At 43.0% G+C, this 17065-nt stretch overlaps 1 protein-coding gene across 4 annotated transcripts in view; it reads left to right on the top strand.

The window, feature by feature from the left end:
• Positions 1–7856: 7856 nt before the first annotated feature.
• Positions 7857–17065, top strand: part of FHIT (fragile histidine triad diadenosine triphosphatase) — a 1035351-nt gene continuing 1026142 nt past the window's right edge. For all 4 annotated transcript variants that reach the window (XM_083426851.1, XM_083426850.1, XM_083426849.1 and 1 more), the window contains exon 1: positions 7857–8012. The gene's annotated coding sequence lies outside the window, so the exon portion shown is untranslated. The remainder of the gene's footprint in view (positions 8013–17065) is intronic.

Here is a 17065-nt window from a genome sequence, read left to right as displayed (position 1 = left end):
TATCTGTTATGGGCTGAAAGGGGATGGGTGGGTGGGGGACATATTTCTCAATAAAATTCCATGCCTACACTGTATTTTCACTTCCATACATCACTATGGAAGTGAGAGCTGGACCATAAAGAAGGCTGATCGCCGAAGAATTGATTCTTTTGAATTATGGTGCTGGAGGAGACTCTTGAGAGTCCCATGGACAGCAAGAAGATCAAACGTATCCATTCTTAAGGAAATCAGCCCTGAGTGCTCACTGGAAGGACAGATTGTGAAGCTGAGGCTCCAATACTTTGGCCGCTTCATGAGAAGAGAAGACTCCCTGGAAAAGACCCTGATGTTGGGAAAGATGGAGGGCACAAGGAGAAGAGGATGACAGAGGACGAGATGGTTGGACAGTGTTCTCGAAGCTACAAACATGAGTCTGACCAAACTGCGGGAGGCAGTGGAAGACAGGAGTGCCTGGCATGCTCTGGTCCATGGGGTCACGAAGAGTCGGACAAGACTAAACGACTAAACAACAACAACAACACACTGTACTTTATGACAATGTAAATTTAATTTACATGGAAACTTTCTTGGCATGTCAGATTTTCTCACAGTTGTTGAGTCCAAAGAATATCTTGCTCCTAATGAGGAATAGGATAAAATAAATTAATACGATAATAAATTAACTAATTATGATTAAATATTACGAAAGGGTGGTATCCAACTAAGTTTTACTCTGAGTAGACAATTGAAATTAATGAACATGACTAAATTTAGGTCTATTAATTCCAGTGAGCCTACTCTGAGTTAAATACCACCCATTAGCTGCAGATTCAGTAAAATGACTGTGCTGAGATATACTTTCATGTTAAGTCTATTTCATGTGCTGTTCTAAAATCTTCAGAGGATAGAATCTGTTTTCTTGTAGATGGCCCATTGTTCCTCTATTTAAAGACAGACAGTAGGTGTTTCCCCCTTTGTTATCATATAATGTACCCAGTAGATTTTCCTGTATACATTTCTATCTTTCCTAATAAATACATTCCTAAGGATGTTGTCACACTGAAGTATGTGTGGCTTCTGTAGATGCTGCTGTAAATTGTAGCCTAATGATAAACTGGGCTCTGAGAGCTCCTTGGTCATCTCAGCATCATTGGAGGCCTAGGAGAAGGGAACTAGAGATGGAGGCTGGCAGGCAAGTAGCCAGCTGAGATCAGTGAGGGAGTGAATAGGCAGCCAAAGCTGGCAATGGAGCAAGTGAGCATTTCAGACCTGTGAGGTGGGCAGCCCTGGCTAGCAAACAGAGATTTGGTGAGGTCTGAAGGGAAAGGGTGGTTGTGGTAAACAGAGAGGGTAGCTTTGGTGAGGCATAAGGGTGCCTTTGGCAACAAGTAAGGGGATGGAGTGGGTGGCTTTGGCACGGTGGGTGGGTGGTAGGCGGAGTTGACAAGTGAAGTGAGCAGGGACACAGCCAAACACTGGTTTTCAACTGGCCAGTAGTGGCCAGGTTCATGGCCTGATTCAAGGAGCACTACCACCATACAGGTAAATGGTAAAATATTAAGAAATGCATCCCTAAATGCATGTTTGGTTTATAAGTGGTTCATGGGTCTGAAAAGGTTGAAGATACTTCCTCTAGTACATATAATAAAAATGTGTGTGTGTTGTCGCACTGTAGTTCACTTGGCCACAGACAGGTGCTGCTGCGAGCTACAACATGACAAGAGGTGGCCCAGGTGAGCTGTGGGTGGACAGACAGAACAGTCTGCAGACCTGTCCCCTGGTTCCAGATTACTAAGGTGGTAGGTGGCAGTGCTGGCCAAATTCCTCCTCCCTGGTGAGCTTGGCAATCCGCTACTCCTACTGCCACAGCCATAGCCAAACAAGAAGGAGGAGAGGGAGCTGAGGAAGTAGGAAGCAGTGGCCAGACAACTTGGTAACCTGTGGCTGCCACAGTCAATTAAGATGAAGAGTCAACACAGGTAAAGTAGCAGCAGCAGATTCTCAGGTTGGCTGGCTGCTGCTTCTGACCACCTTCCTGTGGTTCTCCTCCTGCCAGGCCAACTGTTCATCCTGCATGGCTTTAGTGGCATGGGGTGGCAACACAAAGGTCTAAGGGGGGTTGGTGATGTCTAAGTGGGTTCTGTGAGGTTTAAGGCGGTGAGGGGTTTGGCAAACTTTAAGGGGTAGGATTGGTGAATACTAGGAGGTTGGGGAGGTCTAGTGGGATGGGGTAGGTGAATTGACTGAATTTGGAGATTGGTGGGGGTAGGTGGGGTTGGCGAGCAATGGGAGCAACAACCCCTTGTCATATCACATCTCTGGAGAGCAGTTGAAGATCAATCTACACATAATGGGATTTCATAGTCCAAACAAAAATGTCTAATGATGTATATAAAGGATGTTGTTAAATGCTGTGGAAAATGTCATTGAACAGGACTAGTTTTTTTTACTTTACTTGTCTTTTTAATTCCTTTTTCTTTTCTTCTTTAATTTCCTTTTTCTTTTTTGCAACCTGAGTATTGCTGTAACAAACCTTATTTTATATATCCCCTGTACTGTGCTATTATTATACACTGTGTGTGTACATTATGAGATTCTGTACAACCGAGGAGCTTTGCCAATATCACTGCGTTCTCAAAGTCTCTTTGCATATATTCATTTTATTAAGCATGTTATGAAAATTCAAGAATGTAAACCAGATATAGCTAACTGGATTCCCCTTCTGGGAGTTGTATTTAAGCACATTTTAAAAATAAAAATGCATGCATCTATACAGCTTCTTCCACTTAGAGCTCATCAAAAACCCTTATTCAGATATGCATCTGCAAGGAGAGAACTGAAATTTTATTGCCAGTTTGGTGTCCTGTATATATGTATATAATACCTATAATGCTCTAAATCAGCTTGGGAATGTTTTATTATGTGGGACCCTGTTACATTATGATCAAAGACCACAAAATTGTTGCCAGCTTTCAAGTTCTCCAGAACTCTTCTATCACGCAAGATGTTACTCAATACAGGGGAGGGGTTGGGAGCTATAGATAGATAGATAGATGATAGATAGATAGGTAAACAGATAGATAGATAGATGATAGATGATGATGATGATAGATAGATAGATAGATAGATAGATAGATAGATGATAGATAAAGAAATACCCACCCTAAAAATCTCCACCATTGGATGTTGTAGCCATGAAGTCAGCTTGTCGACTCACTTCCAATTTTGTGATATTTTCGTTGGTTCTAATAAAAAAATACTTTACCTTCTAGCACGAACATTCAATTAAGATTCTATCTTTATCTTATAAAGATATTGCAGAACTGTGGATTGTGGAATTCTTCTTCTTCTTTTAGACCAACTCTGCTGCTTTTGCTTTCTATGTTGTTTAGAGACTATTCATTTCCATGCGTACAGAAGAGTGACTACAGCGAGAGACCGCAGTTTTGTGGTCAGCAGCCGCAGAACAAAATAAAGAGGAAAGCTTGTGGGGAGGGGAAAGGAAGTGGTGCTCTTAATGAACACACACAGAGCCATTTGTGGATGCGCTCCGGGTGCATTCATGGTAAATGAGTGGGGTGTAGCATCTCTGGTAATGATGACTGCATAAAGGAGTGGTGATGGGGAACTGGTGCTACTGATGAAGTGGTTTGGACTGGGCAAGGGGCCCAAACCACCCACTTCCAGATAGCAGTGGAAAGGAAAGGTCAAGGACAGGGGGGAATGGCAATGTGTTAAAAGACGGGATGCCCAGACCAGACCAGAGAGCACACATATTGCTGCAACTATCAAGGGGTAAAGTTTTCCACCTGCCTTGCCCCACCCTTCACTGCACCTGGGAGCTGCTGCCTAAAGATTTATGTTTTGTTCTCTCTGACATCCAGTGGCGTAGCGTGGGGGTGCAGGGGGGGCCGGCCGCACCGGGCGCAACATCTGGGGGGCGCGCGCTCGCACTCGCAGCTCTCTGCCCCTACCTGGCTCACTCACTCTCTCTCACTGCAGTGCTGGCTGTGCGAATCCGATCCGAGCTGCCGGGTCGCCGCCCACTGTGGAGGGGGGGGTGCCAGGCGTGCGGTGCGGTGCGGAGAGAGAGCGAGGGACTATCTGGGGGAGGGACAGTGCAGCGGGGGGGGGTGTGTGCAAATTACTTGCCTTGCCCCGGGTTAGGGGGCGCAAATTACTTGCCTTGCCCCGGGTGCTGACAACCCACGCTACGCCACTGCTGACATCTTTGTGGGGGCTGGCCCTTTGCCTTTTTTCAGGAACATGAATGCATTGGGCATAGATTTATTGAAATATTGGTAAAGGTAAAGGACCCCTGGACAGTTAAATCCAGTCAAAGATGACCATGGGGTGCGGCGGTCATCACACTTTTCAGGTCGAGAGAGCCGGCTTTCCAGGTCATGTGGCCAGCATGACTAAACAGCTTCTGGTGCAACAAAACCCCGTGACTGAAGGCAGAGCGCACGGAAACACCATTTACCTTCCTGCTGCAGCGGTACTTATTTATCTACTTGTGCTGGTGTGCTTTTAAACTGCTAGGTTGGCAGAAGCTGGGACAGAGCAACGGGAGCTCACCCCGTTGTGCGGATTCAAACCGCCAACCTTGTCTTTAAATTTTTGTTAAGTTGCCTTTTTTGTACTTAAAAGTGTTTGTTATTCCTTTCTGAGCCACTTTTCCTTTCGTTGGTCAAAAGGGTACATATGAATGAACAGTAGCAATAATGAAATAACAGCAAGTCATTGGTGGCACCTGAAAGAACCACACAGCCTGTGACTGTTGCGGGAGCTCCTTCCCCACCTTCCCTGGGACTACCTAAGAAATATCTGTGTGACCTAAGGGACGGTAGAAGCCAGGATGCCCAGACAAGGAGAAAGCCAAACCATCAACTCCCTTACAAGAACCACCAACAGTCTGCAGAAATTGTTGGGGGCAGGCCCCTTCCCCACCTTCCCTGTTTAAGAAAGATCTGTGTGACTTGAGGGAAGGCAGAAGCAAGGGAAGCCCAGGCTGCCATCCCCTCCAAACACAGTGGGACTTATTTCGAAGTAGGCACCCCTAGGATTACACTGTAATCCTTTCTATTTTTGAAGGGGAGGGAGTGTTTAGACCCCACTGAAAATGGCAGCAGTTAATAGCTAAGAAAGTGTTGTTATGAGTTTGTGGGTACCAGACTCCTCTACATTTCTGGGTCCAGCAGGGGGATCAGAATTTAATCGAGGCAAATGTTGAAATATAAGCCTGGTCAGTTTCCCGATGGGGTAATGGCCTGGGAGATGAGCCATTTAGAGAACAAAGGGAAGGTAATGAGCCATGAGGAAAGTCGAAGAGAGGAGGGCTCTGTGCCAGACGGCAAATGGGAGGGGCCTCTCCCTTAACTCAGAATGAGTTAGATAAAGGGAGAGTTTAAAGTAGTCAAGAGCTGAATTCGCTGACATCTCATTGAATCCAGAGTTGTGCCTATGGGAGAAGCAAGACCCTCTTGGGGTGTTAATGCTGCAAACCCCTCCACCAATAGGCTCAGGTTGTATATTTGTGTAAATAAACCATATATCCTAAAGACACCACAGTCTCCACCATGCCTCATTTCCAAAAGGAAACCCGGACTGTAGGCAAGACCCCTGGAACCCCTGGAATCTCACACCATTCGGAGATTGGAGTGGTGTGTAACAGTATGTTCCTTCTCTGCTTCTGTTCCAGAGAATCCTGTTATGGTCTGCTGAATGTTGGGAACAGATTCTCTGTAAATATGCATCATATTTTGCTACGTGTGTTTGCATTTGTTTTCCTTGCTTAACAGCGGAGTACTAAATTTGTCTCCGGTAAACACACTCTTCCATTCTAGCAGCATCCTATCCCTTAATCTGCCTTTCTTGCAAATCTAGCTGTTATAAATTATGCAATATGTAACCTCTGGGGAGTGGGATGGAAAAAAAGTTTTACAAAGTGAACATTCTGAAGAACATTATTGCAAAAATATAATATGATAACAAAAATAAAACCCAGTGTTGCTTGGCAAGTTAAGCAGAGGGACAGAGACATTATTGCTCCATCCAGCAAATTGCAGTGAGCAGGGACCTGTATGGATCTGCACCCCAAAATTCCTGTCACTGCAGTGGTTCCACCTGGCCTCTAAGGTTAGAATCAGTGCTTTTTTCTGGGGGGATGCAGGGATACGCATACCCCTAAACATTTTGTGAATCTTTGCACTTTTGTCCAGTTACTGTATTTATTTTTCCTGATTTGAACTATAAAATGGTGATTTTCTTGAGTCAAAATGAGAGTACCCCTAAACAGTTTTTTGGTTTTTTTTAGAAAAAGAGGACTGGTTAGAATCCTAAATACACATCTTCCTACATCTAGCTAAATAGGATTATGATTGCCTTATAAGCAGGGTGGTTAAATGATTAAGAAAAATGAGAAAACTGTGTGGATCCTGGTTAGTCTGAATGATTTTAATTCTTGTTCTCTTGTGTGTGCATGCCATGTTGAAAGACTAACAGGTCTACTCAGAAGTAAGCTACAGACCAGGGAAGAAAGGCTTCAGGCTTGTTTTTACCTGAAGCCTGAGATTTACCAACAGAAGCAAGGTGCAAAAATAAAAATAAATGCTTAGAATTAAAGAATTCTGAGCCAATGTTTTGTTTTTGTTTTTTTGAGTACCATAAGTGAAGAGACCTCACAGGCCTCTCTCACACACAAATAATCACTCCTCTTCTACCTTCCCTGTTGGAATACACTAGTGTTGTTAACACTGCTTTCTAACAGCTTTGCTCTCCATTGGCTTCTCCACACCCCCTTCTTCCCCATGGAAAAAAGCACTGGACTACATTGCAGGAACCATTGTAAAAGTCTCCCAACCATGCCCTCCCTTGGGGATAATGCCAAGGGACTGTATGTGCCTTTGAATGACAGAACAATGTTTAAAAATGTACTATGTAATAACATATATCATTTATACAAACTTCTGTCTTTGGATTTGCATTTTCTAGGTAAGGGGAAGGTACAGGCTGCTGTCCAATCACAGCTACGGTGATGGACATTTCAGTTGTATTATCTCCATAGGCTGCTGTCGCTTCCACCCCATGAAAAGTGTGTGTGTGTATTGTTCATGCATTTATATGTGTGTGATATGTGTGTGTCTCTGTGTGTGTGCATGTGAACAATAACCAGGAAGTATCTTCCGCAAACAATGGAGTCATCAATCTCCATTTGTAATACGTGCACTGGAGAGGCAGTGTTGCATAGCAGTTATTGAGTGCTAGACCAAGACTTGGGGAATCGGGCTCCTTTTCCTAACTTGACCATGAAGCTCCCTGGCTGATCTTGGGCTAGTCACGTCTCTCCACTTAACCAACCTCACAGGGTTGTTGTGAGAATAAAACGGAGGAAGGAGAACTATGTAAACCACCTTGAGCTCCTTGGGGAAAGGCGGGATATAAATGTAATAATAATAATAAATGCTGTTTATAATGATATCATGTTTACCAACACCAACAGAAAGGAGGGGAAATCACTCTTCAATACATTTTAGTGTATTTTGGGTCTCTGTGGAAGCTGCCCAGAGTTGCTGGGGAAACCCAGCCAGATGGGCGGGGTACAAATAATATATTATTAATTATTATTATTATTATTATTGTTATCTGTATATATATATATATATATATAGTCCAGTAGCACCTTAGAGACCAATTAAGTTTGTTCTTGGTATAAGCTTTCGTGTGCATGCACACTTCTTCAGATACAATCAATCAATCAATCAATCATCAATCAATCAATCAATCAATCAATCACGGTTCTAACTTGGGGACGGACCAAGTAGGCAGCAGGCAAAAAGGCGCGCAAGCTTTTGCGCACGCGCATTGCCGGAGCAGCAAAGAAAGGGTCGACGGCCGTTTTTTGGTTTTTTTCCTGGTCCTCTTCTAGCGTGAGTGCGCCTGCGCTGCCCAAAACGCGAGCCGCCGCTGTCTCTTTGCCAGCCCTCGCCTGACGTTTCCATGGCGCACGCGCAATAAGCTGCCAGAGAGTGAGCGTAAGTCTCCATTTTGTTTGCCGTCCTCTCTCTCTCTACTCTCTAGCCGCCCCCCTCCCATCCCTCGCGCCTTGTGGAGAACCGGGGCGGAGAGAGAAGGGGGTGGGCCCTATGTCGCGCCGCAGGAGCTCGCCCTCTGGGTCGGCGGGGATATTCGGGAGAGATGGGAGGGCTGATGGAGGGACAGCCGGCCATTGCAAGCGAGGGAGCAAGGAGCCAGGCAGCCCGCTCGCTTCCAATATAAGTACTGTATATGCACCAGCAGGGTTGACAAAACGAATGCTTTCCTCACCGCCCTTGCAGGGTTACTCGGATGTAAGCCTTGCTGGGTTCGGCGGCACTTGCCCCCCAAGTGCGATGGCAGCCTTAGTTTAGCATTTCGTTATTCCCTGGGAGGGGAGTGGTGCATAATGATACTGAACTGGGATCTGTGAAAATCTGCACAAATAGCTTTATATTTTTCCACTCTGGATTAACTGACCAGCAATAAATAACGCCCCCCCCTCCAGTACTGAGCTCTCTCTTTTTCCTTTGCAAAGGTTGCCTACCGCGGTTTGATCATTCTGTGTCTAAAGAATGGTTGTCTAAAATAATAGTAATAAAAATTATGAATGTGATCTCATGGCTATACTTGCCCCCCTCTTCCCGACATGGTAAATGACACCTGCCACTATTAAAGTTTTGGGCTGCCTCCCCTTCCCTTGGGAGTGTGGCTCTTCAAAAGCCTGCTCATTTTACTTATTCTACAGGCTGCCCCAATTCTTCCCTGAAACAACAACAGCGCCTCCTGTTTTTTAGTTTCCTGGTTTAAAACACACATGGTTGCACTTTCCGGGTTTTTGCTTAATTAGAGATCACCAGGTTCTGGTCATGTGGGTGTTTAGTACAGTAGTGTGATTTGCAAATACAGTACAGTATATAGTTAATCTATATGTATATGTTAAGTATAGTTAATCTATATGAAGGAAGTCCATGCCTCACCTGCTTGCTGGTAGCTGCTAGGTCTCTAATCAGATGACTGCAGGTGCACTCAACTGCTCATAAAAACATGATTTGATTCCGAATCCTCACGTCTTTAGATTGCACTTGCTTTGGAAATGGATTTTGATGCAACAATACTGAACGTAAAATATATAGAAAAACTAAGTCCCTAAATTTAGTACTTGCTACCAAAAGGAAACCAGCCTCTTAGATAAATTAATTTGCTTCCCACCTTTTGGTGATGAAGGGCAACTGTGATCCACACTTAATTTTTTTTTTTTGAGGTGTGCATAGAACGGACAAAAATGCATTTCAGGGAGTGAGGTGAGTTGTGTCCCACATGGTGGATTTCTGAAACAGAAATAATGGCATACATTACTTTAACTCTCCCATCCTGAATATATTTTCTTGTCAGTAATCCCTATTGACTTTCAAGTAATCATGCTTCAGATATTTTGAATTTCTAGTGTATGATAATGCTTCTACTTTGTATATGAAATGTGCCTTTCCTTCTAAGTAATGAGTAGGGTCCAACAATGGGGGGTGAGGCAGAGTGAGCTACTTGTCTTGGAGGGCACTTGCCTCTCTCTGCTCCTCTCGTCCCAACGATTACTCCCTTGCCTTCAAAATTATTCTTTTTTTTTGGGGGGGGGGGTTTGCAATTGAGTTCAGAGCACATGTTCCTCAGCTTTTACAGCAGTGTTCCTGCCTCCCTTCAGCTATAAGGTCCCTGCTGTGACTGGCTGAGGGCCACTGCCTGTGTGCTGTTCTCAGTTGCAAGGAATATTCCTTATATTGGCATGAGGGTGCGTTTCTCCCCTCCGGTGTTTGACATGAGCAGGGGAGGTGGAGGTTCATTGTGACCCATTGCTCGGAAGTTATTTTCTTCCCCATCCTCTCCTTCCATTTGGGCCTCACATTATTAGTATAGAGACAGTTGCATTTTCTACCTTCCTATTTTTCTTATTTGTCACATCCTGCGCTGTTGTGCTCAGATCTGATTGTTCTATCTTTGTCACTTTCTTAGCTGTCATGCTGCAAATTAGACAAAGAGACAGATGCCCAGGAGTGGGCTTCAGCAAGGAGGGAAGACGGTGCATAAAAGATGCGTTGGCTTCTCCAAACCAAAATTGGCTTGGAGTGGGAGGAGGAGGTAATTTTCATGGAGGAGGCAGAGGCAGCTTTTGTAGATATGTATTGATCCACACAGTGCAGATACCGGTTTTTTGAGAAATACTCGAGACAGTGGGCCATTCTTTCCTTGCATGCTTAAAAGGAGACAGTTTCCACATATTCCTGTCCCCTGCTCCAGCAGCTTCCAGCTTCCATGTTGCTGGTGTGGGTCCCCCAATCCTCTGGATCAGATTTCCAGAGGGCACAAGGACTATATGGGAAATAAGGAAGTGGCAAAAATTGCCATCCCCATTGCCACTTGCAGATATATTCCATGAGCTGACTTCTGCTCGTTAGAAATTAGGATCCAAGCCATTGTAATTTCCTTGAGTAGATCTGTTAGCACAGGCATAGGCAAATTCCGGCCCGCCAGATGTTTGGGACTACAATTCCCATCATCCCTAGCTAACAGGACCAGTGGTCAGGGATGATGGGAGTTGTAGTCCCAAACATCTGGAGGGCTGGAGTTTGCCTGTGCCTGTATTAGCAGGTGGGGTATAAATGTATAATGGGATACAGTATAGAAATAATATAAATGGAATCATATAACATAGTAGCTAATTATGTGTGTGTGCATACTTTTGTGTGTGCGTACGCAAAGTGGTTCTATATTGATTTATACCAAGTTCCCCATCTCTGTCTTAAGCAGTCAAACCACTATTATATGCTTCGGACTGTGTGTACACCTCCAAAGTTGAGTCATTTTGTTGTTGCTGCACAATGGTTGTGGAACTGTATAGTCTTCTTGGTAGTGTTAATTTGTAATTGGTCACAACATGAGGGGTTAAGTTGGAGCAGTGGTTCTTAGCCTTTAATCTACTGCCACCCACCAAAAATGCATGACATCATCACTGAATCCCCTCTCTGCCTCCCCTGCCCCAAGTAAGCCTAAATAGATGGTCCTGTAATTCATCTTGGCCAATGGAATGCAGAGATGGCAGAGGTAAGGAAAAAGGAAATACAGTGGTACCCCGCAAGACGAATGCCTCGCAAGACGGAAAACCCGCTAGACGAAAGGGTTTTCCGTTTTTCAATGCGCTTCGCAGGACGAATTTCCCTATGGGCTTACTTCGTAAGACGAAAATGTCTTGCGAGTCTTGAGATTTTTTTCCGCTCCCAACCCCCTTTTTCTAAGCCGCTAAACCGCTAATAGCCTTTTAGCAGCTAATCCGCTAATCCCTTAAGCCGCTAATAGCCGCTAAACCGCTAATAGCGCTAATCCGCTAATAGGGTTGCTTCGCAAGACGAAAAAACCGCTAGACGAAGAGACTTGCGGAACGAATTAATTTCGTCTTGCGAGGCACCACTGTAATGAGGTGGTATTTTCTTGCACCCTGTACACAGAGGTGCAAACCAGTTGCTGGAAACGGCAGGATAGGAGAGTGTCAGGTCCTCCTTGCAGGTTTTCCACAGGCATTTAGTTGTCCGCTGTGAGAACAGGATGCTAGTCTAGATGAACTTTTGGCCTCTTCCATTCTTAAAAAAGAGCTAGTCTTTATTTGAGCTTGACTGGCATTTTTCTGATAACTTGTTTTTCCTTTTTCCATACTTAGTATCATTGTATATTGATGGATTATTTTTGTTTGTTTTGGTCTTTAGCCCCTAGCAGGAAGGGAGCAATCTTGTTTAATTCCTCTTCACCATGCGGAACTAGGATATGAGATTTCATCCTAAAGGAGGTTTAATTCTCTTCTGCTAGCTGCCAGAAGCCATTTCAAGGGACTGCCTCAAATTCTTGATGTCTTCCATTTGTTCTCCCTTGAATGCTCCCCTCAAATTTATAGGTCACTACCTGGGGGAGCTTATGGCCTTAGTTAAGAATCACTGAGTTAGATCATTTTAAACCTTCCACTCAGATTCACTGACATTATGGCCTAGTTCACACATCATGGTAATCCAAAATTCTGCAACTGCAAAAGTGCCGGCTTCCATAGAAGAGCACGTGCCTGTTTTGCTTTTTCCTGGGCTTTTCATCTCAGTGTGGGCTGGTAGCCAAGCCAAGGTTTGGCTTAGTGTGTGGTCTGAAGCCTGGATCACGTTTAAGATCTCTCCTTAACCAAGATCTATAGCCAAGAACATACTCCAGAGCCATTGTGTTTGTCCTAAGCTATGGTTTATTGTAGTGTAATGTGCAAAAGTGGCCCAGATGTATATTCTAGAATAAGATGTTCAGATTATAACATTTAAAAATGTATAGAGTGTCTTTGCTACTTACTGTTTTATTTGTTTACATACACTTCTTAAATGAGAATTGCACAGGGACAAATAGCCAGAAATCTGGAGGGAATAAGTGCCAAAAACTGAATGACAATGCTGACACATTTTGGCAGTGCTAGGTCATATTTTGCAATAGTTTTCCCTTGTTCTGTGTACAGTGTTGATTCTCCTTCCTCGGTAAATTAACAGTATCATTAGGCAAATGTTATATATGATTCTGACCTTGGTGTGACTTGTTTTAAATAACACATTAAAATACTAGATGTATGCAACACTCATTCTGGGGATACAGTTAGGATGTATTGCAATTAGTTACAAAGAGAGCAGTACAATTAATTTGAAACATAACATTCCGAAGCACGCATTTATAAAGTTCAGGTGGAAGAATAATTGCTAACAATATGTCCTACCTCCAGGCAGATCTCCTAGTAAGTCATTTTCAAATATTTGATGTTGGTGATTTAAATAAGACATTCTGAAATATGTGGTAGGATGTTGGTCACTTAAGTTTCAATTGAATCACTGAAATGTTTAATGGAAAAATTGCATTACGCATTTCACCTTTTTCCTCCCCCAGGGCAAGATGTCTGCAATGCCCAACAGATACTAGTTTCCTTGATTGCATAACCCGCTTTTCATATTCCTCTCCAATGCATTTTAAGATATTCAGAGCACCTTTAAATCTTGTTTGAATGACAGCTGAATGGTACTCCTAATTTTAAAGTTACATTCTGTGCACTGTAAAGAGACAGAACATCTAAATTGCCTTTTTTCCTTAAAAAAAAAAAAAACACTGAATGGGAGATACGGAGTGCTCATGAAAGCTAAATGTAATTAACTTGTCAGTTCGCCCCTTCAATGCATGTACATGCAGCAAAATAGACATAAGAGTGATCACTGCACATCAAAATCTGTTCAAGGTTTTGATGTTTTTCCTATACAAAAAACCCCTTCTGTGTGGGAAATACTGTACATAAGTTTTAAGTGGCCCTTCAGTATGAAGTACTGAGTTGCAGTTGGTTTGACTTGGCCCCGTTTGACCAGTATATTTTTTCCCCAACAGATAAGAAATGACAGTTGGCCAGGGGAATACCCTGTGGAATATTATGATTCTTACTCCACATTAAACTTTGATATTGTGTTGAATGGAGATTCAAAAGTAATTAGATTTAATTAAATTACTTAATCAACTCTCTTAAAAAATGGGAATGGTAATTTTAATTTGTTTAAATCTTATGCAAGCCGTGAATGAATAGACAGCAGTTCTGGAGAACTGTAGACCCTAGAAATGGTTACAAATTTCTAAATGAATCACTGGTTAAGGAGCAAACATCTGTCAAGTGCATCTAATTGAATGTAGACATTCAGAGACAAATGGGTTGTATTCTTGTGGCAGTGTGTAAGAATTAACATGCATAAATCTCAAGAGCTCTTATTTTCCAGAATTTGGAAAGTAATCTTGCCAGTTTCACTGACTTTATTGACACAGCTAATTATGTTGTCACATAGCTAGTGTTTCATTTATATTACTGTGGAAATGAAAAGTATGCTTTGAAAGCATTTTAGATAGTTACTGATTATATGTATTTGCACGTTTATGATAGCTTTCAACCCTGCCTCTCTTGATTTCATGTTTCTGCATGGAGCTGCAGCTTAAGAGCACAGGGATTGCCCAAGAGTTTATCTAGCTGAGCATTCCCGTTTCCTAAGAGTTGGCCGCCATATGTCACAAGGAGAGTCACAAGCTGGGCTTGATATTGATGGCCATCCCTGTTGTTAGTACTTAACATCTGGTAATCAGAGGCTTGCTGTCTCTAAAACATAGTTAATGCGACTCTGGCTGCCCCAGCTAGCAGCCCCTAACAGATGTGTTCTCTGTGTTTCATCTGATTATTTTAAACAAGCATTTTAAATTAGTACCCACCACAAAGTTCATGTGGCTATTCGTTCCATAGATTAATTGTGTGTTCTGAGAAATTCCTTGGTCTCAAATCCATTTACGCACAATTGTCAAGGGACGACAAGTTGTTCTAAATTGTTTTTAATGTTGTCACCCATCTTGGGACCTTAGTAGTCAATCAGTCAATCAACAGGGTTTTTATATTTTGAAAGGAAATGAAAAATTTCTTTCTTAAATTGTCTCCTCCCACCCCAATTACACTTTTTTTTTGGGGGGGGGAGTTGGTATTATTATTTTTTGCTATCCTGACGCTTCTTCCCTATCTTGCAAGAAAGCTGGTTTTTATTTAAGCTGGTTCAGCTTTTCTTTATAAGGAAGATAATGTATCTACCGCACCATTTTCATTGATCTTTTGTCCGCCACATTTTTCTGGAGGTGAAGTGATCTGAACTGTGGATGCCTCAGAGACTGATCAAGCAACCTTCTGTTGCTTAATAATTACTATTATCCCCTTTCACTGCCACAGCACACTTCAGGCAAGTATGTTCATGACAGTGCATTGAAACTGAACACTTAAAATTGGGGGTTGCCATTAGGAAAATAACTTGAGAAACAGATGTTTGGACTAAGGGGAAATTTACACCTTAAGTTGAAATTTATAGGTGCAGCTCCTGAGGATCTATCAAGGAAGTGAATTTTGAATTTTTCAACTGCTGTGGCAGTTAGAGCAATCACTCCTGAAGACTTTCTCCAATGGGCCACCAGTGCTTGATGGGCTGGGGGGGGGGTTATTCTCATATGAAATTTGTACAGCATCACTTCTATAGTTTTACTTCATTCTTCCAGGGAAAATATATTTTACCTCAAGACAAGTTCATCAGATATGGATGAAAAGCCTTTTGTATTCCATTATATCTTCAACACTTCCCTGTTGTGATCCATACATCATTTTTTTTTTTAACTCCCAGGGAGTTAGATACCAGGGCATTATTAGTTTATATTGATTGTTGAAGAAATGTATATCTGGCGATAATGATTTACCATTCAGTTGTTAAGTACAGTGGTGCCCCGCAAGACGGAAAACCCGCTAGACGAAAGGGTTTTCCGTTTTGGAGGTGCTTCGCAGGACGAATTTCTCTATGGGCTTGCTTTGCAAGACGAAAATGTCTTGCGATTCCTGGGGGTTTTTTTCCGCTCCCCACCCCCTTTTTCTAAGGCACTAAGCTGCTAATAGCCTTTTAGCAGCTAATCCGCTAATCCCTTAAGCCTTTAATAGCCGCTAATAGCCGCTAAACCGCTAATAGCGCTAATCCGCTAATGGGCTTGCTTAGCAAGACGAAAAAACCGCTAGACGAAGAGACTCACGGAACAGATTATTTTCGTCTTGCGAGGCACCACTGTAATTCCTCTGTGTATCCAATCCTCAACTGGCCTACTGTTATCCTTCCCCCACATTTTTTTCTTATATGGTATACACAACTGATCAGTTATTAAATTTATAACCTGCCATAATTCAAAACATTTAAAGGTATCTAAAAACATGTAAATTTAATAACAAATGGGAATCCTTTAGGTCTTTTCTGTGATGTAGTTCACACCTCATGCCCAGGACTGTCCCACCCATGTGGCTCAGTGAGGTGCTATAGATATGGAGGCCCCAGGAGTACACCACTCCTTGCCTCCTGTGTTTGTCGCCCGCTGCCGCCTCAACCATGCTGCTGCCCCCCTGCTCTTCTCCAGCCTCTTTTTTTCCTCCCCCACCACCTTCAGTGCTTCCCTGGGCCGCCTCTAGTCACCTCAGGCAGTGATGGTGGGAGCAGAGGACACCCCCCCTGGCATTTTCTGTTTCACTTCATGTGGCAAAATGTCCTGGGCCGGCCTTGTTCATACTATGCATCCAACTAAGTTCTACTTAGAGTAGATGCATTGAAATTGGTGAATCTAAGTTAGGCATGCCTAGTAGCGTCAGTAGGTCTACTCTGAATCATTCTTTCAGTGATTATAAATGGGGCTTTTGGGTGTGTGTTTTTACTACAATATTGTTTTTGATATTGAAGAAAGTGATGTGTCATGTCTGAAGTCCAAGAGCTTTCTTAAGTTGCTCGAAAAGATGGACACCAGGAACAAACGATGAAAGCGGCAAGGAGTGGAATAAAAGAGGCGAGGTAAAGGCACAAATGCAAGTACTATGAATGCAGTAAGACAAACTTCAGCTTCCTTACAAATGAGGATTAATGGGATTGAGCCAACTGCTGCGTGGAAAAATTGTTTGGAGAGTGCTTTTCAGTAGGAGAGGGGCAATATTGCACCTCAGATGCTCTGAGAAGGAGTTTGGAATTTGTGACAGAATATATGGGGGGAGCCTTTAATGAGAACAGGAGACATTTTGGTAGCTGAAGGTGGTGAAGATGGAGGTGCCAAATCACCACGAAGGAGGGAAGGCCTTGGGGAAAGGGCAAAGAAATAGGATAGGAGAAGGCTGCGGAGGCAAGCTGGTGTTTGATTGGGAAAGACTGGAACAAAACAATGTAAGGAATTGAAGGATTGTGTCCCTTGCTGTGTGCAAGAAGAGGTGAATGATTATGACAGCAGAGTTCTGTATAATGTTGAGAAAGTGGAACAAGATATACCAGAAGGAAGCCTCAAGTATAATTCCGAATGTCTTACAGATAACTTGTTAATGAAAGCAAGAACTCTTTCTTATGCTTGTTGAATTCTCACTACACTAATCTGTATTAAGTTCTCTTCTCGATCTATTTATTGTGTTATCTGAAATCCTGGC

The sequence above is a fragment of the Podarcis tiliguerta genome (genome assembly GCF_965153285.1).
Source record: "Podarcis tiliguerta genome assembly, chromosome: 2".
Classification (NCBI taxonomy): Eukaryota; Metazoa; Chordata; class Lepidosauria; order Squamata; family Lacertidae; genus Podarcis; species Podarcis tiliguerta.
The sequence above is the reverse complement of the archived record's forward strand: the minus strand, read 5'-3'. Positions and strand labels throughout refer to the sequence as shown.